Consider the following 18,975-nt stretch of genomic DNA (forward strand, 5'->3'; position numbering starts at 1 on the left):
AAGGCCCTTCCTCTTCTTTTCCCAGCTTCCCGTCTGGTGGAGGAGACAACATAAACACACAATTAAAGCACAGGGCATGGTTTGACAATGGGAAAGAAGACTCTGACTTTGACCAAGAGGTTCAGGAAGGCTTCCCAGAGCAGGCTGGAAGAGGTCTTGAAGGATGAGTATGAGTGTCCAGTATTTCAGCGTGTTTGGAAGGTAGAGTGCAGGGGTGGGAGTGGGGAGGGCATGGGGATCAGCAGGTGATGAAGCTGCAGGGGTTGCAAGGATATAACATGAAAGTCTTGGATGACAGGCTCAGGAGCTTGGGCATTATGACATAGTGACTGGAGCTTGGGCTTGCGGGTTTCAAGGTGAGGAGTTAGGTGATTCAATTTATGGGTTGGAAAGGTATTTCTAGGACAGTCAAAAATGGATTGAAAGGGGCCCAACTAGAGAAAGAAGACTGTTTCTCTATCTACCACCACAGTCTGTTCCTCCAGGATCATTTCCTTGAATAGCTCAGCCCTACAAACCCCCACCTAGGAGCAGACCCAGGATGTCATTCAGAGGATAGAGCTTGTCAGGGCCTGAAAGATCCCTTGAGAATGGAACCCACCCTGCCCTGGGCCCTTTATCCTATCCCAGAGATCTCTTTCTTACCGGAGTTGCAGGGCTCATGGTTCCAGGGCAGCCAGAGCAGCATGTCTCAGAAGGCTCCTGCAGGGGGACATTTCCCTAAGCGCCTTGGAGATAAGGGGATCAGGAAGGTGCTACCAAGTGGAAACCGGAAGGGGGTGTCAAAGAGAGGGGGCACATAGATCCTAGAGAAAGTCGTCCTTTCTCTCCAGTTCCAGGCCCACCTACTGATCCCCTATTTGACCTTCAGTTCACTGGATAACAAGTCATCTGTGATTCTGAGGTGGTCTTGGACTAGCATCGCTCAGATTCCCGGTGGGGGGCGAAGCCAGCCCTCCTCCCTCGGTTGGGGGCGGGGCTCAATCCTCCTCCAGCCGGGCTTGACCTGCCATCACCCCAGTCCTGGATGCACAGCTTGGCTCTTTAAGCTTCCCTGTCTTGCTCCTGGTTTTCTGTAATCCTGACCTCAGGCTAACCCGGTGCCTCGGACCTCCATGCAGTGCGTGCCTTGCTGGGGGATCCGCCAGGGCTGATCCTATCTGCCTCTGAGCTCATCCCCTCCATGCCGCCCCAGGAATCAGTTCTCCTAAACCACGCTGTTTTCCATCCTTGTGTCTCTCTGGAATGTCCCACCCCTACCTTCTCCAGACTACAGTTGCCGCTGCTACTGCAGCAAGATGGAAAGGAGGGAGGGTAGGGTGGAGCTGGCCTCAGGGAATCTGGGTGCTGCCCCTCTTCCCTGCTCTCCCTGCTCCCCTTGGTGGCTCCTTCAAAGAGGGATGGGTCAGGGGAACAGTGCAGAGAGCTCCCAGATGACATTCTCTGGATTTAGTAACAGATGGAAAGAGAAGATTTTCCAGCATCAGTGTGGAATTCAGGGAAAGGTCTCCCCACTCCCCAACCAAAGATGGGGGCGCTATGACGAGAAAAAAGGGAAAGGGGAAAGGATGTTTGGCAAACTAAAACCACAGATGCCACTACGGAATCTAAACGCAGCATGACCTGACATAAATCTCTAAAATGTTGGTCAATGACCCTCTTTGAGAAGCTGATAAATGTTGTAGACGCTGCCCAGGAAAAAATACACACACATCACATTTTGCATATAATTCCTGGGGCTTCATAGACTCCTGAAGCTATGACGATTACTACTGAGATTGTTTTTAATCTTCGCAGCTGTGCAGATGGGTGGGAAGAGTGTGGATTGACAAGTGAGAAGTGCTGAGAGCATAGTAGGACACAGCTTCAGCAGTACTGGCTTTGAGAGGCTGTTTAATTAACTACAATGTATTGAGACCAACAAGCCAACAAGTTAACTTTTACATTTCTGTTGTAACTGTAGTACATAGAGCCATTAGCAGAGAGAAGAGTATTTTGCTATTTCAAATGTCTCTGGTGGATGAACAGCTCATGGATAATATATTGGTTAGAGAATAGTGGGCTGGCTTATCAAATTAAAATTTACTGCTTACATTTTCTAGAGAGTATAATATAATGAGAATAACTTATATTATCTCCATTTATCAAAAAATTCTGAAATTTATATCAAAATGCAACTGGAGCAAAACCTCTTATGTAAAAGTTTAAAAATAATTTTAGTGAGATATAATGTACATACTACGAAATTCACTCTTTTAAAGTATACAATTCACTGTTCTGATATATTCACAAAGTTGTGCAACCATCACCACTATCTAGTTTCAGATCATTTTCATCACCCCAAAAAGAAACTTGTATGGCCAGGCCACTCAAGATGGCTGTTCTCTTACTCTGTGAATCCCCTGCAGGACCGGTGCCTGCTTCACCTAAACCCTACGCAAATGACTGACCTTCCTACATACTTGCCCCAGGCCCCAGCTGGTAGTTGTTCTTATCAAAGAGGCAGTGATACTGGTTTCCCTGGTAACTAATGAACCCACCTGACATCAATTCCCCTATAACTGGTAATCTTCCCTTACCTCGGGAGCGAAGACTGCCACCATATCCTGCCCGCCATCTGCCGTGCATAGTGGGGTGCCACTCCAGGACCTTGCTTCGGACGTGTAAGCCCCCCCATCCATTAAACCATCGATGTCTCTGTTGATGACTTCGGGCTCTTTCTTCAGTCTTGAAGCTGGGCAAGCACAGGCCGTGTAGGCCTGTGGGGCGCAGCCCAACAAAACTCTGTATCCTGGGACTTACCTAGCAGTGCAGTGGTTAAGACTCTGCGCTTCCACTGCAGGGCGTGCGGGTTCGATCCCTGGTTGGGGAAATAAGATCTCACATGCCATGCAGCCCAGCAAAAAAAACACAACAAAACAAAACTCTATATCCTCTAGCAGTCACTCTCAATCCCCTTTCTCCCCAGCCCCTGCCGACCACTACTTTGTATGAATTTGCCTATTCTGAACATTACATATGTAACCTTTCATAATTTGCTTCTTTCACTTAATGTTTTCTAGTTTCATCCATGTTGTAGCAGGTATCAGTACAGCTGACCCTCTGTATCTGCGGGGAATTGGTTCCAGGACTCCCCAAAACACACACACCAAAATCCTCGGGTGCTCAAGTCCCTTATATAAAATGACATAATATTTGCATATAACCTACACACATCCACATCCTATACTTTATTGTTTTTAATTTATTTCATTTTATTATTTTTTTTTTTGGCTGTGTTGGGTCTTTGTTGCTCTGCGTGGGCTTTCTCTACCTGCGGTGCGGGGGCTACTCTTCGTTGAGGTGAGCGAGCTTCTCATTGTGGTGACTTCTCTTGTTGTGGAGCACGGGCTCTAGATGCGTGGGCTTCATTAGTTGCAGCACGGGGGCTCGCTAGTTGTGGCTCACGGGCTCTAGAGCGCAGGCTCAGTAGTTGTGGCGCACGGGCTTAGTTGCTCTGTGGCATGTGGGATCTTCCTAGACCAGGGCTTGAACCCGTGTCCCCTGCATTGGCAGGTGGATTCTTAACCACTGTGCCACCAGGGAAGCCCCACACATCCTATACTTTAAAATATCTCTAGATTACTTATAATACCTAAAACAATATAAATACTGTGTAAATAGTTGCAAATACAATGTGTTTTTACAACTACGTAAATTTGCCTTCCCTAGGCAAATTCAAATTTTGCTTTTTGGCACTTACTGGAATTTTTTTTTTTTTTTTTTTTTTTTTTTTTTTTTTTTTCAGTACCCGGGCCTCTCACTGTTGTGGCTTCTCCCGTTGCGGAGCACAGGCTCCGGATGCGCAGGCTTAGTGGCCGTGGCTCACGGGCCCAGCCGCTCCGCAGCATGTGGGATCTTCCCAGACTGGGGCACGAACCTGTATCCGCTGCATTGGCAGGCGGACTCTCAACCACTGCGCCACCAGGGAAGCCCTGGAATTTTTTAAAATATATTTTTGATCTGTAGTTGATTGAATTCACAGGTGCAGAACCTGCTGGTATGGAGGGTTGACTGTACTTCATTTCTTTTTATTGATGAATAACATTCTATACCATGTTTTATTTATCCATTCATTAGTTAATAGACATTTTCGGTTTCTACCTTTTAGCTATTATCAACAATACTGCTATGAATATTTGTGTACAAGTATTTGGGTGGACATATGTTTTTATTCCTCTTGGGTATGATATTGCTGCATCATATGGTAACTGTTTCACATTTTGAGGAACTGTCAAACTATTTTCCAAAGTGGCTGCACCATTTTACAATCCCACCAGCAACCCATGAGCATTCCAGTTTTTCTCATCCTCATCAACCCTTGTTATTGTCTCTCTTTTTGATTACAGCCATCCTAGCAGGTGAAAAGTATTGTCTTGTGGTTTTGATTTGCATTTCCCTAGTGATCAGTGATGTTGAGCATCTTTTCATGTGTTTATTATCCATTTGCATATTTTCTTTGGAGAAATGTTTCTTCTCCATTTTTCAGTTGGATTGTTCTTTATTGTTGTAAAAATTTTTTTAACTTAAAAAATGTAGAAAATTTTCATATAACTTTGAAAAAAAAAATGAAATGGTCTTGCAGTGTTTCAGAGGTTTGAGTAGAAAGAAGGGTTACTTTCAGGCTCAAAGAACCTGGAAGGTAAAGTACTTCCATTTCATGGACAGGAATGTCCAGAGAAAAACCCAGCCCATGAGGGAAGATAAGAAGGACAGCAATCTCTTAGTGGAAAGCCATCCCCGAGGGCTTCATCCAGGCTTGTGGCTTGGGAGGCAGTTAGCTTTGTTTTATGTCTAGGCTATAATACCCATTATTCAATCAAAATGCTAATCTAGGCGTTACTGTGAAGGTATTTTGTAGATGTGGTTAATCTCTACAATCAGTTGACTTTAAGTAAAGGAGATTATCCTTGATGATCACCCAATTAGTCAAAGGGCCTTAAGAGCAAAATGGAGATTTCCCTGAGGAAGAAAACTATATAGTCTGTGGACTATAGTCTCAGCCCCTGACTGAGAGTTTCCAGTCTGCTGGCCTGCACTACAGGTTTCAGGTTTGCCAGCCCTCACAACTGCATAAGCCAATTCCTTGAGATGAATCTTTTTATATATGTATGTATAGCCTACTGGTTCTGTTTCTCTAGAGATCCCTGACTAATACAGGGAGGAAGATGTCTTCTTGTCAGGAACTTCCTGTTTGAATGTATTGGAAACACCAGATTTGGGAATGGAGGAAGAAAGCCTGGCAGCCAAGGAGAGGGTCTGAGGGGAAGGGTGTTGAGACCCTCCTATCTCAGAAGAAACAGCACCCCATGCCCAGAGATGAGGGCTTGCAAACGCTCCCTGGAAAATTCTCCATCTGGATCATCAGATGCATGAGGAACCACTTCTAGAAGCTCACTGTTTCCACTGTTGTTTGTCTCATATCTGCAATGTTTTGTCTTGAGATGAAGAGGTTTCTTTCAGCCTCCTGTGCTCTTGTCCAGTGATCAGGACCTTTTGGTTCCAGGGAGATAATTTGGTTTTGAGAACAAATGATGCTTTCCAGCTTTTCGTAAAGGTCTTTGATTTGCTCTCTGAAGGTCTTCAGCTCTTCATTTGCATGCTCATCTTGTCATTTGCTTCAGAACTTTCCTCTTCTTGTTCCAAGTAATGATCTTCCTGGACAGATAATTTCTCAAGAGACTCCATTTCTTTCTCTTGACAATGTTCAGTCACTTCATTTCCTCTTCCCTGAAGACTTTGATATGCACTTTTTCAAAAGTCAAGATTTGCTCAGCCTGAATACTTCTAAGATGATTAGTCATGTCGGCTTTTTTGTTTCCTTCTTTAGCAATGTTGATGTAGAATTGATTTCTCCCTCCATCTTGGATGTTTAAATGCACACTCAACTTTTCAACATCAGTCAGTTTCCTCCTGGCTCCTCTAGTCTGGTCATAAATACTGTCTCCACTTCCCAAGTCCAAGTCATTATCTGTGTTCTCTTCTCCAAGGGGAGCTGTCAGGTCTTTCATCTTTAGCCAACATTCCTCCAGAGACTTGACCTGACTCTTCACACATGCCCTGGAATTCTGTATGAAGGTCCTGAGTCTTTCTTTTGTTGCCCACATAGCATCAAGTTTGCTTTTTCCACTTGTATTTTTGATGGATTTGGTTTCTGCTTCCAGAGACAGGATCTTTCTCATGTTATAAGAGATTGGCTTATCTTGATATGAATATTGAAGTTTTTCTTTTCCTAGCTGGTTTGCTATTAAGCATAAGATGGACTAAATCACGTGGTTAGGCATTTCCAGGGTGTCAGGCACTTCTTTCATTGCAGTGTGAAACTGACAAGGCCTTTTATTTTATTACAGCTATTGCTGAATTGTTAATAGTGTGTTCCTTGACTCTTTGTACAAAAAAATTCTGCCTAAAACCAAGAGAACTGTTAACACATATACTGTCATGGCACATGGAACCAACTCCCATTGATGCCCAGGAGAGTGAGACGTGGTCTCACATTGTCAGGTACTCCCGCATAGAACTCTGCAGCGGCTCCCAAGTTTGCCAACAGTGCAGCTCCGTGTCAGGACAAAGCCCCTCCACAATATCTAGGCTACACAGAGCCCCCTCTGCTGTTACCAAGTCCCTCTGGGAGTGGAGAACACTGAGCAAGCCTGCATCTGGCAACTGGGCAGACTGTGAATGAGAGGGTCAAGGCGGGACAAGAAGAATACAACAGCCCTGTGTCAGATACCCTGAATACAACAGACTTGTGTCAGATACCCTGATACACTCAACCTTGTCCAGGGCTCCTTCTTTTCTCTACTTAAACCTCTCCTTCTGTGGCCCTGGCGGCCTCATCCTATTCCCTCTGCCCAGAAAATGCTGTCCAGCTGTGGGCAAGGCCCATCCTGTGGTTACTTGGCCTCACCGCTGTCTCTGTGTCCCCTGTGCCCAAGGCAGAGCTTGGCACAGAATAGGTGCTCAGTGCTCCATGAATATTCTTGGAGAGAATGAATGAATCAGTGAACAGATGAAGGAGGGACAAAGCCATCATTCGCCATCCCTGCAGATTCACACGTCACACTAGCTCTGTTGCCTCAGGAGATGGTTCCCTTAGGAGAGCTTAAAACTCCTTTCCAATCCAGTGTAAGATGGTGGAGAGAAAGGGGCAGTGGGAACTCTGCCCTGGGCTCCTCATTCCTGGGCCACTCCCACCCGGCCATCATGTGTAAATTGGGACAACAATGTTGTGAGGAGTAACACAAGTTGTGAGGAGTAACACAAGAGTAGACATAGAGCCTGGCAGGTAATGGGTTCAAAAGAGTTTAGTAAAATTCCGTCATCCAAGGCATTAGCAACTCCTTCCATTAATCAAGTATTCTGTTATTCCACCCAGGTTTAGCAAGAGCATTGAGATAAGAAAACAAAATAGCAGTTATAAACTTAAGAAAAAAAGAGATAAAACTCTTTTTACTGTTAACAGTATATGCCTGGTAAACATTAAGAGACTCTAGTAAAAACTGCTAGAATTAATAAAAGAATTGGGCAAGGTGACTGTATATAAAATAAACAAAAAGTGCAAATGCTTTTTTTTTTTTTTGAGAAAACTTCGTATCGAGGTATAAAAAGCAACCGTAGACTGTTAGCTCCTCTCTCCTTCGATTCCCTCCTCTGGAACCTGGCGTCCCCAGGCCTGGTTGGTTCCGCAGCTCGCCAATGCTGAACATATTTCTGGGGGCAGAGCGGTGGGTAGGGAGAACTATTTTATCTGGCTTTTGTAGTTGTTCTCAGCAGAAGCACTCACTGCCAAAAGCTGCTCTATCGCACTTGGAAGCAAAAGTGTCAATCTGTTTTTTTAGCTCTTAGAATGAATACTTACAATGAAAATTGGAGGGAAAATTACATTTGTAGCAACCAAAACTATGGAATACTTCAGAAAACACTTAACAAGAGAAATATAGAACCTATAAAGAGAAACCACCAAATCTTATTAAAAGGTATAAAACTAGACTTGAATGAGTGAAAAGACATGCTGCATTTTTTTTTTTTTTTGCGGTACGCGGGCCTCTCACTGTTGTGGCCTCTCCTGTTGTGGAGCACAGGCTCCGGACGCGCAGGCTCAGTGGCCATGGCTCATGGGCCCAGCTGCTCCGCGGCATGTGGGATCTTCCTGGACCGGGGCACAAACCTGTGTCCCCTGCATCGGCAGGTGGACTCTCAACTACTGCGCCACCAGGGAAGCCCTATGCTGCATTCTTGAATGGAAAGATATAAATTCATAGAAGTGTTAATTCTCCAAAATTACTATATACATTCAATTAATTCCAGTTAGAATACTAACAAATTTACTTCATCTTTTTTTTTTAGGAATTGACAAAAGAAAGTATGAAGAATAAAAGCAGAGGAGATATTGCCTAAACTTGACCTCTGTTCACTGGTGTCGAGTAGAAACAAGGAGACAGAGTTTTGGGTGAAGTAGAAAAGAATAGATTTATTGCTTTGCCAGGCAAAGGGGGCCACAGTGGGCTAATGCCCTCAAAATTGTGTGTCCCACCCTGGAGGGGGTAGTGACGAGTCTTATAGTGTTCAAGGAGCAGTGCGTGAGCAGCTCATGGGCATTCTTCTGATTGGTTGGTGGTGAGGTAATTGGGAGTCAACATCATCAACCTTCTGATTCTAACCTGCCTGGGAGTCTACGAGCTTGTGGGCAGCATACGGATATCTTCCACCTGGTAGGGGTTTCAGTATCTGCAAAAGAGCTCAAAGGACATGGCTCAGAATATTATCTGTAGCCCTTGAGGAAGAACTAAATGTCCTTGACTTTGTTTAATGGCTAAACTATTATTATTTTGTCCTGCTTGACTGCTTTCCTTTCTTTCTGCATCTTCTCATTTCTCTGATTAAATTTATTCTTTTTTTTTTTTTTTCAGTACTTGGGCCTCTCACTGTTGTGGCCTCTCCCGTGGCGGAGCACAGGCTCCGGACGCGCAGGCTCAGCGGCCATGGCTCACGGCCCCAGCCGCTCCGCGGCATGTGGGATCTTCCCGGACTGGGGCATGAACCCGTGTCCCCTGCATTGGCAGGCGGACTCTCAACCACTGCGCCACCAGGGAAGCCCTATTAACTTTTCTTGAAACATAACATACCTACAGAAAAGTACACAAATCATAATGGTGCAGCTTGATGAAGTTTCACAAAGTAAACATGCCTGTGTAACTAGCACCCAGATCAAGAAACAACACCAGCCTCCTTCACGCCCCCTCCTAGCTGCTGACCACAAGGAATATATTTATATTTACGTATATGTATTTGTAGTTATTTTTATTTACATATATTGTATTTATTAACAGAAAAGTAGTTTGTTTTCCTCCCCACTAAATGCATTTAAACACGTATTTAAAGAAAGTCATTTTAAAGGCACATCAAGTTATTTGCCTTCACCAGGGCACCCACAAATCTCCATCTGGCTCTTCTGCTGCAGCGGAGTAAAAGCATCTTGAGGTGTTCCTGGTTGTAGCCAAACCCCTGCAGTTGGGAAGGTGTGCTACTGCCCCCTTGGGGCCATACTTGGTTTCTGCATCCAAGCTGGGCACCCAGATCAGTATAGGACTTTACGATGCTTTAGCCAAGGTGAAGAATTAGATAAACTGGGCTCCATTCTGGACTGGCATTTTATTTATTATTATTATTATTATGTTTTGGCTGCACCATACAGCTTGCAGGATCTTAGTTCCCTGACCAGGGATTGAAACTGGGCCCCACCAGTGAAAGTGCCGAGTCCTAACAACTGGAGCATCAGGGATTGCATTTTAGAGCAACCCTTCTAGTTGACAGTCCCCTGCTTGAGTAGCACCTGTAAAGGTACTCCAGGGGCTAGTAGATGATGGCCACCAGCAGTGGTGATTGTCCTTCATGGGGAGAAGATGGGTTAAGATGGGGAGTAGGGAAGGGCAGCTGAAGGTTCCTCCTGAAAGAGCAGCCAGCTTCGACTAGAGACTGGCTTTGACATTCTCAGAACATGGTATTTGGGAGGACCCTGCGTGGGCCCAAATGGCTGAAGCCCTGAAGCCCCACTTCTCTGGAGCTTCTCCCTGACTCAGGTCCTGTGGGAGAGGTGTGGGAAGCTTCAGTAAAAACCGGGGGGCATGGCCACGGAAGCCCTGGACTTCACAGGCTAGGACCCACCAGTGTGAGCAGGCACAGAGAGGAAGATAGGGGCGAACACACAGTGCGATGGAAAGCAGTGGAGGGTTTTCGACAAAGAAATGACATCACGAGGGCTTCCCTGGTGGCGCAGTGGTTGAGAATATGCCTGCTAATGCAGGGGACATGGGTTTGAGCCCTGGTCTGGGAAGATCCCACATGCTGTGGAACAACTAGGCCCATGAGCCACAACTACTGAACCTGCACATCTGGAGCCTGTGCTCCGCAACAAGAGAGGCCGCGGTAGTGAGAGGCCCGTGCATCGGCGATGAAGAGTGGCCCCCGCTTGCCACAACTAGAGAAAGCCCTCGCACAGAAACGAAGACCCAACACAGCCAAAAATAAATAAATAAACAAATGTGGGTTTAAAAAAAAAAAAAACACTTCTCTAATAATAAAAAAAAGAGAAATGACATCACGTGATTTATGTTTTTAAAAGCTCACTCTTTTTTTATTCTTTTTAAAATATTTATTTATTTTGTTGCGCCAGGTCTTAGTTGCGGCTCACAGGATCTTCATTGCCACACGTGGGCTCTTTGTTGCAGCATGTGGGATCTAGGATCGAACCTGGGCCCCCTGCTTTGGGAGTGCAGCGTCTTAACTACTGGACCACCAGGGAAGTCCCTCAAAGCTCACACTTGGGAGGTGAAAGGAACTGGTGATTTCTTGAGGTGAGACCTGGTAGATGAAGGGCCACGGAAAGTGGATCCGCTGGGGGGGGTCTCTATGAATAGATAGTGCTGCTGGAGGCCTTGTCTCCTGCCTCTCACAGCTGGGGCTTTACCCTGCAGCTTGAGGAGCGGGTCTGGTTGAGAGGACAGAGCTAGTTGCAATCAGTTGATGTTGACAGTGGTCAATTCTAGTTTATGGCTACTTTACTGTCCCTATCTTACAGTTTCCTCTTTGCCTGTCATGCAAACAAGTTATGGGACACACACCACTAGGCCTACTCAGCAGGGCAGTTATAAAAGAGGGTAAAATAGGGGAAGCTAACAAGCAGAGAAGTCAGGCACAGGCAATCCTTGGAATTCTCATTACCCACTGCACTGTGGCCCAGTAGAAAGGGACTGTTCCAGCAATGCTGAAATGGAGAAGGAACATATTTTGCTGACATGAATGATTTTTACTTGTTTTTTGACTTTTTTTTTTTTTTTTGGCCACACCCCGCGGCTTGTGGGATCTTAGTTCCCCGACCAGGGGTTGAATCCGCACCCTCAGCAGTGAAAGTACAGAGTCCTAACCACTGGACCACCAGGGAACCCCAGGAATGATTTTTAAAAAGTAACTTAAATAGAGTGGATATGGGGAAGAGAACAGCTATGTGTCTATGTCACATTGGAAGCTCCCCTGTCGAGGAAGTAAACTCGTTAGAAAGGGGGCGCTCCTAGAACGCAACAGCTGACACCACTGGGCTCATAGAGACATGCTGAGCTGACTGTCTGGGGGGTGAAATGAGCCTCCATTTAAGGCCATCCAGATATATCTCTTTGTAGACTTAAAAAGATATTTCGTATCAATTACGATGTTTTTGGCTGTAATTAATTCTTCCCAACGGAAAGTGACTAAAGCCATAGAAGTTTTATAATCTTGTTTCACAGGAAGTCAGCTGCACAGCCCCTGGTTTGACTCAGTGGCTCAATCTGTCACTCAGGACCTTGCTGTCTCTCCCCTCAGCCACCCTCCCTGGCAACATCTTCCTTCAGGGTTGTAAGACGGCTGCTGCAGATGCAAATATCACAGCATTACACAACAACCTACAAAATCCCCCCACCCCACCCTGCCCTTGTCTCTCTCTCTTTACTCTTCTTTTTTATCAGGAAGCGAAATCTTTCTTAAAATTCTGCTTCCAACCTCCCACCAGGAGACCTCCCCTTTCATCTCACTGGTCAGAAGAGGGGCACACAGACTCCACTAAACCAACTGCAGGGGACAGAGGCTGGTTTGGACAAGTCATGATTCATCCTATCAATGGGGAGAAAGAGAGAAAGCCTGTTGGGAAGTGACTGCCTGTGTCGGCCATTATGTTTTTTGTTCTCGTCTCTCATTACAAAAGTCGTATATAATCATTGCAGAAAATTTGGGAAATCCAGAGAAGGATAAGAAGAAAATCTCCTAATATTCTACCACCCAAATCCAACCACTGCCTTATCCATTTTGCACTGGTTTTATCCTTCTCTGCACTCCTCTCCTCCCAGCTGCCTCCATCCTCATTTTGCACCAGCCCAGAAATCTGCCCGCCCACTCTCAGGCACACAAAATGTTGTTGTAAGCCATGGCCCTGAACTTGTTGCTCACTTTTTTTTTTTTTACTTAAAAAAAAAAAACCGAGGGCTACCCTGGTGGCACAGTGGTTGAGAGTCCGCCTGCCGATGCAGGGGACACGGGTTCATGCCCCGGTCCAGGGAGATCCCACATGCCGCGGAGCGGCTGGGCCCGTGAGCCATGGCTGCTGAGCCTGCACGTCTGGAGCCTGTGCTCCGCAACGGGAGAGGCCACAACAGTGAGAGGCCCGCGTACTGCAAAAAAAAAACAAACAAAAGAAACCCCCAGGTTATGTATAATGGATGTGTATGGTTTAAAGAATAATGATGTAATGAGCACTTGTGAACCCACCATTTGGCTTGAAAACTAAAGCATCACTAATACCTTAAAGTCCTGATCATCCCCTCCTCTCCCTTCCTGAATTTACCTATATTGGTCGACTATTGACACAAAATGCCAAGTGTTGCCTCAAAATTCAATGAGCATTTGTCTCACTCTCATGGTCCACAGGTTAACTGCTTTGCACTAATCTAGGCTGGGTGGTTCTGCTTCAGGTTGTGGGTCAGCTGGATTTGGATCCAGTCTGCTCTACGTGTCTCATCTTACTTGGATCAGAGTCTACCTGGGGCCTATACTTTCGGCAGCTCACTGAAGCATGAGAGCCACGTCCAACGGCACAAGCACAAGGCACTGCTCATGTTATATCTACTAACAGCCCACTGGCCAAAGCAAGTCACATGGCTAAGCCCAACCTCAGTGGGGCGGGGAAGTGCAGTCCTTCACAGCAGAGGGAGGTACAGTGAACATTTGCTAAACCATAATCCAGACTGTCACAAGCATGCCTTTTGTTTTCTTCAAGGCTTTACCAAATAGGGATGTATCTCTAAATTATATTATTTATAATACAATATATATAATATTACATAATATATAATACATTTATATCAGTTGTTTTCTTCTGTTTTTGAACTTTGTACAAGTGGATTCAGGGTGGATATGTTTTTTCTGAGCTACTTTTCTCCTGCTTCCTCCTAACTTGCTCTCTCCCTGTTTTATCTGTGAGGATGTTGGTTATGAACACAGACACCATTCCCAGCTCACTTAAAGGAAGGGAATTTATTGGAAGGGTGTTAGGTAGTTCATAGAATTGGTGGGAAAGCTGGAGAACCAGGCTCAGGAAGCAGACAAGATGCAGATCAGGTAGTGGCCTGAGGCTGGAGATGGAGGAGGAATTCCCTGTAAAGGGGTGCAAGGAAACTTTGGGCAGTGATGGAAATATTTTGTATCTTGATTATGGCAATGGTTACACAGGATATATGCATTTGTCAAAGTTCATCAAACTACATGTTTTATTTTAATTTATTTTTTTAAATATATTTATTTTTGCCTGTGTTGGGTCTTTGTTGCTGAGTGCAGGCTTTCGCGGCGAGCGGGGGCTGCTCTTCGTTGCGGTGCGTGGGCTTCTTATTGCGGTGGCTTCTCTTGTTGTGGAGCACGGGCTCTAGGTGCGTGGGCTTCAGTAGTTGCAGCACGTGAGCTCAGTAGTTGTGGCTCGCAGGCTCTAGAGCACAGGCTCAGTAGTTGTGGTGCACGGGCTTAGCCACTCTGCAGCATGTGGGATCTTCCCGGACGAGGGCTCGAACCCATGTCCCCTGCATTGGCAGGCAGATTCTTAACCACTGCACCACCAGGGAAGCCCAAACTATGTCTTTTAAATGGGTGTAGTTTATTGTATGTGAATTAGACATTAAGTTGATAATTTTAAAAAAAGGACCTGCTTCATTTAATAATCATTTTTAAAAGTCTGTAGTGGCTAGGGTTTGAGAAAGCAACTGTGGGGTTCTCCCCAGACCAGTGTTATATGATTTGGGGTGATATTTCTGTCTCCATACCTGGTTCTGTAGGCCTCTTGTTGATTCTGTGAGATCCCTGATAGCATTTTTTGTTTTTTGAATATAACAGGTTTATTGAGATATGTCTCAATAAACAATTCAGTGCTTTTCAGTATATTCACAGAGTTGTTCAGCCACCACCACAATCAATTTTAGAACTGTCACCACCCCAAAAAGAAAGCCTGGATTCTTTAGCAGTCCCTCATCATTTCCCTCTAGTCCCCTGTATTAGTTTGCTAAGGCTGCCATAACAAAGTACCATAAACTGGGTGGCTTAAAGCACCAGAAATTTATTCTCTTGCAGTTCTGGAGGCTAGGAGTCCAAAATCAAGGTACTGGCAGCACCACGTGCTCTCTGCAGGCTCTAGGTGAGCGTCTGTTTCATGCTTTTCTCATAGTTTCTCATGTTGTCGGCAATCCTTGGTGTTCCTTGGCTTGTAGGTGCATGGCTCCAACTGCTGCCTCCATTGTCACATGACATTCTCCCTGTGTCTTGTGTTTTCACATGGCATTCTTTCTCTGTGTGTCTCTTTGTGTGTCTATTCTCTTCTTATAAAGACATCAGTCATAATAGATTAAGAACCCACCCTACTCTAGTGTGACCTTATCTTAATTTACATCTTAATTACATCTGCAAAGACCCTGTTTCCAAATAAGGTCACATTCACAGGTACAGTAAGTCCCCTACATACGTACGAATGAGTTCCGTTCGAGAGTGCATTCCTAAGTCCAATATGTTCATAAGTCCGACAAAGTTAGACTAGGTACCCAGCTAACACAACCGGCTATATAGTACTGTACTGTAATAGGTTTATAATACTTTCCACACAAATAATACATAAAAAACAAACAAACACAAAAAGAAAAACATTTTTAATCTTACAGTACAGTACCTTGAAAAGTACAGTAGTACAGTACACAGCTGGCATACAGGGGCACGTTTGCATCTTTGAAAGTTCGCAACTTGAAGGTTCGTAGGTAGGGGACTTCCTGTACTAGGGGTTAAAACTTTAACATATCTCTGTGGGGGACAATTCAACTACAAACTCTCATCCCTAGGCAACCACTAATCCACTGTCTGTATTTATGGATTTACTTACTCTGGACATTTCATATTGATCTTGGGTGGCCTCAACCTGCAGTGGCTTGAAGCAGGATCTGAGTTCCCTGACAAGAGACTGAAGCCAGGCCACGGCAGAGCAAGTGCTGAATCCTAACCACTAGACCACAAGGGCCAGTGGCTAGTGACAAGGCCCTGGCTTGTCTGCTTTGGAGAAATGAATTTCAACAAAGAGATGGAAAGTAGTGAAACAAGTAAAGTGTTTATTAGAAGGAAAAAAAGGTACATGTGGATAGACACACATGGGTGGGCTCAGAGAGAGAGAATCACATCTTTGTGGTAGTTTAAATCATTTATATGGGGCAGTTCTTCTGGGTTTCCTCTGGCCAATCATCTTACTTTGCGTGGCTCTGAGTCCACATTTGGTTTAACTCAGGGTCCTCCCCTGTGCATGTGCACATCTCTTAGCCAAGATGGATTTCAGTGCAGAGACCTATGGGAAGGTTGATACCACCTATTATGGGGTTGTGCCCCCTCCCTTTTTGACCCCTAAGGAGGCTTTCTGAACATGTGTAGTCAAGGAGGTCTCCTTGCCCTCAAGAATGAGAAATACATGGTCTCTTTATCTCTTATCTGAGCAGGACTCAGCTCCTCCTTGCTCCTGCCATTATCTTTATCTTGGAGTATCTGTCCACAGGGGACAGATTCCAGCTGCTCAGCCTGGGGCCCATCTATCTCCTGCCTCAATATAGGTGTTATTATACAATGTATAGTCTTTTGTGACTAGTTTCCCTCACATAGCATAATATTTTCAAGGTACATCCATGTTGTGGCGTGTTGGATCACTACTCCATTACTTTTTATTCCAAATAACATTCCACTGTATGGATATATCACATTTTGTTTATTCATTCATTAATTGATGGACATTTGGGTTGTTTCCACTCTTTGGCTATTATGAATAGCACTCTCTGAATATTCATGTACACATTTTTGCATGGACATATGTTTTAATTTCTCTTGGGTATATACCTAGGAGTGAAATTGTTGGGTCATATGGTAACTCTATGTTTAATCTTACGAAGACCTGCCTGATTATTTTCCAACGCAGCTACACCATTTTCATTCCTACCAACAATGTATGGGGTTTCCAATTTCTTCACATCCTTGCCAACACTTGTTGTTATCTGTCTTTTTACTTATTAGCCATCCTAGTGAGTTTAATGAATATCTCATTGTGGTTTTGACTTGCATTTCTCTAATGACTAATGATATTGAGCATCTTTTCATGTGCTTATTCCCATATTTTTAGATAAATCTCCTCTCTTAAGGGCCAGAAATTTTTGTCATGTTTTTGTTGCTTACAATTGTGAATCCCAGAAATGTTCCTGAAGGTCTCCTTGAGAGGTGTCTGTCTTCTGAGTTGGTTGTGGGCCTAAGAAAGGGGTTCTCTAAGGGTTTTTTGAGTCCTCACTAAGGTCCCTGAAGATCCCATGGGTACAGAAGTTTCATTCCATGGAGACACTCCAAATTCACCAAGGCCTTCAGGGATGAGAAGCTGTTTCCTAACTCATTCAATCATTCAGTAAACACTCACTGACTCTCCCTACCTGTCCCTTGTCTGGCTCTGTGCCTGGGGTTCCGCCTTCAAGGAGATCATCATCTGCTACAGAAGGCAGATGTGGACATAGCTGGTCACTGCTCAGAGTGACCAGTGCTACTGCAGAGGAGAAGGCAGGGGCTCTCTGTCCCTGGGAATAGGAGGCTTCTTAGAGATGGAGACAGCTGAGGTATGAATGGGAGATAGCCAGGTGTCAGGGCAGGGAGTGTGGTGGTGATCAAGGAAGGACTCAGTCAGAGGGACAGCTTTGTATTAGTGGTGATATACGTTCAACTGCTGTAACAGTGATCCTAACCGACATAAACAGATCATCTTTAACAGTTCAAGGTAAGCAGTCCAAGTAGGAGTATAAATTACCTATTTCTTCATAAGAAATTACCCCAAAACTTAGTGGCTTAAAACAGTAGAGATTTGTTGTCTCATGTATTTTCTGTGGTCAAGAATTTGGAAGTGGCTTACCTAGGTGATTCTGGCTCAAGGTTCTCATGAGGTTGCAGTCAAGACATCAGACAGGGCTGTAGCATCTGAAGCTTAACAAGAAGCTTGGGTGTTGGTGGGAGGTCTCAGTTCCTCATAATGTGTATCTGCTCTCATGATACAGCAGCTGGCTTCTGCCAGAGCAAGTGATCCAAGAAAAAGTGAGACAGAAGCCACAAAGCTTTTTTTTTAGTCTCAGAAGTCATACTCTGCAGGGATGTGAATACCTGGAGGTAAGGATTATTGGAGGCCATCTTGGAGGCTGGTTTATGTAATCTGCCTTCTTAACTCCAGTGATTTATTTATTTATTTGTTTGTTTATTTTTGGCCATACCATGCAGTTTGTGGGCTCTTAGGTCCCCAGCCAGGGATTGAACCCGGGCCCTCGGCAGTGAAAGCGCAGAGTCCTAACCACTGGACCTCCTGGGAATTCCCCTTAACCCCAGTGATTTATAGCTCTCCTACATGTAACACACTCTCACCCTCCTCCAGCTCCCTCAAAAGACTCATCCCATTACAGCATCAACGTGGAATCCAGAATTTTGTTATTTTAGTCCAGTTCAGCTGCAGATGAGGCTCCTTGGGAGTAATTCCTTAAGTATTCTTATCAAGTACAGTTCTGCTTTATTCGAACACTAGCAAGAGAGAGACAAGTTATCTGCTCTCTACCCACCCAACATACAATGATGGGACAGGCCTAGGACAACTGCTATGGACTCTCCTACTCGAAAAGGGAGGAAATAGGAGGCACAAAGGAGCCACTGCTCCATAGCAATTCTGAAATCAAGCAAGGCACATTGATTCTGAAATCAAGAAGTTCCATGATTCAGACCCAACCTGCGAATACACTGTGGGTCTCTGAGTCATCTTTTTTTTTTTTTTCCCATGAACGTTAGCCTGTTTTTGTAGCTAAGTAGTTTTTTCAGCCAATTTCTTATTTGTACAAGTTTAGGAGTCTAAAGCCTTCTTTTCATCTTATATCATCTCTGTCTCTTTCAAATGTAGGCATTTGAATTTGTGACACATGGTATAGACAAAGGTCTTATATGAAAAAATAAAATCTGCATTCAGGAAACTAGGAGTTCAGCGTGGCCAAAACATTTGGTGTTCCCTGGGTTTCTTTCTGCTAGAATGTCTAAATATACTCACAATTATTGTCTAGTTATACATCAGCCCTCACACCCAACTGTGAGAGCCTCTAGGACAGGGCCTCTTTCTCAAAGAGAAATGACAAATCCATAAATATGGTAGATTTTCACACAACTCTCTCAGCAACTGTTAGAATATGCAAATTGAAAAATCAATAAGGATAAATAAGATTTGAATAAGATGTTTAAAAATTTTGACCTAATTGACATATATAGAGAACACTGGATCCAATAACTATAGAATACAAATTCCTTTCAAGTGTATATGGAATATTTATTGATACGCTAGGC

This window comes from Grampus griseus (genome assembly GCF_964374135.1).
Source record: "Grampus griseus genome assembly, chromosome: 8".
Taxonomy (NCBI): domain Eukaryota; kingdom Metazoa; phylum Chordata; class Mammalia; order Artiodactyla; family Delphinidae; genus Grampus; species Grampus griseus.